This window comes from Paramormyrops kingsleyae, chromosome 7 (genome assembly GCF_048594095.1).
Source record: "Paramormyrops kingsleyae isolate MSU_618 chromosome 7, PKINGS_0.4, whole genome shotgun sequence".
Taxonomy (NCBI): Eukaryota; Metazoa; Chordata; class Actinopteri; order Osteoglossiformes; family Mormyridae; genus Paramormyrops; species Paramormyrops kingsleyae.
Genome location: NC_132803.1, coordinates 24,010,331 through 24,012,566, shown reverse-complemented (window position 1 = coordinate 24,012,566; position 2,236 = coordinate 24,010,331).

Below are 2,236 nucleotides of genomic sequence, written 5' to 3'. Positions count from 1 at the left end.
GGATCGACGGAGCTGTTTAAATCGCGGCGTCCCGCTCGCCTCGCCGAGCCTCTGTTTACGTGGTACTATTTTCATCGGGTGGGCAAGGATAAAGATGTAAAGGGGCAAAGCCGGAACAAGCCGCTTTTTGAGGCGTAGGCTGCATCTTTTTAAAGAGACAAGGATGCCATTATAACGGGTGCAGTGTGCACTGCGAATTTGGATTTCAAAGCCTTTCTGTAATCGAAGTTTCAAAGGAATACTGTGTTGGACTCAAACTCAACGGTGTCCTGTACAATATTTTGAAATGTTCATTTTATTTCTATGGCAATTCATTTTAACTATTGTAGTATTTTAACGGTTTTCTGACAATTACCTGCAGGCCTTAGGCGCGTTTCTCATTCCTTAACCATGACTGACGTATGGGATAAGCATCGTTTATATTAGGGCATGTGTTTTTTAAAATGCAAAGATCTCACAGTCAATTCATTACCTGTTGCCAATACTGACAAAAAAATTAAGCAAATAGCCAGCATAAGCTTTCCTTTTGTTTGTTTATCTCTAGCCAGGTGCATCGCTTGACCAAAAGGCTCTGAGCAGGCAAGCATATTCTCCCAATCTAAGTTAAATGGGTGTGTTTTATGATGCATTGCTGCACTGGGATTCTGTCCATTATTTCTTAGAAACGTAGGAGTAAATTCTGCTATACACATTCTCAACCCTAAAGTCAGGGGACATAATTAACTTCTGGACATTATCCTTTAGACTTCTGTCTAATCATTCTTCTTGACTTGAATCACTAAGCAGAGAATGTCTGTAGGAAACAGGACAGTGAACATAATTACTGTTGCATTCTGTTCCGTTTGTAAGTCACTGATGCCAGCCTAACATTGAGAAGTAATAACATGCAAGCTTTCAGGATTTGTTTTATGGTAAGGAAGAAGCAACTTAAACTAACAGGTCCTGCAAGTGCAAATTTCTCGTAAAGTTAAATATCACGCCAGGCTGGCATGGTGGCTCGCTGGACAGCATCTTTGCCCCATTCCTCTAGAGCTGAGGGGTCTGAGCATTAATTCCCTTCTGTATGCAGAATTTGCTGGGTTCCATGTGTTACATCGGCTTCCTCCGAGCACCACTAACATTGCCTATAATGTATGAGTGTATTTGTGTGTGTGTGTGTGTGTGTGTGTGTCCTGTAATGGACTGGAGTCCCGTCCAAGGTGTACCCCAGCCTTGTGCTATGTGCTGCCTCGGATGAGTTCCAGCCTACCCCTGCTCAGTATCTGTGATTGCACGACGGATGGATGAATCGATGTACTCCATGTTGTTATGTAGCACAATCAGCATGAGATCAGCTGCTAAAAATCATTTTGCATTGATTTTTTTCCAATTTCATAAGACTTTTTTCACCCACAACAACATTGTTTTTTGAAGGACATATAAAGTGCCCAGTCATGTACCATCAAACCAGAACACTGCTTTTTGTGTCTTCCAAGTACAGAAACATTGACACAAAGCAAATCTGCCCCACTCAAAGCTCAACACCCTGTTATTTACAAATGAAAACTTTTGAGTTGTTTTGACACTTTTTATCCACAAAAAAAGCCATATCAGCTGAAGTCATAAATGATCAGCAAATAATTTTTATTATGATATATTTCATGATTTGACTGTGAAGGCCACATCTATATAAACATACATCTATCCGTCTTCTAACCTCTTATCCAGTACAGGTTCACAGAGTTACTGCCTTTGTATTAAGGTTACGTATCAGATTATCTTTAAGTGTATTGGAATTCTACCTAAGCTAAACACATGCTTCCTGCCCAGTCATTTGACACCTGTGTTGTTTGTGTAACAAAGCAAACCGCTATTTTGCATGCTTATAGAGGAGTAGGTGATATCCATTATCCTATCCATTTTCTCCCCCCATCTATTCAGTTATGAAGCGCTTCCCCAGGATAGAGTCACTGGGGGCCTGAGCCTATCCCAGGTGGGACAGTGCACAAGGCAGGGGAACCTAGATGGGATGCAAGTCCGTCGTAGGGTGTGGACACACACTATGGGAAACCCACACCCACCAATTCACATAACTGTGTGTCTTTGGACTGCAGGAGGAATCTGGAGTTTACTTTCCATCCTGCAGGAGCAAAGCACAGATGTTTTGGATTTATTTACAAGCTGAACATGGAAATGTCCAGAAGACAAGTGATGAACAGCTTCCCCACTTTGCCACATTTCCTCATTCACAATGAAG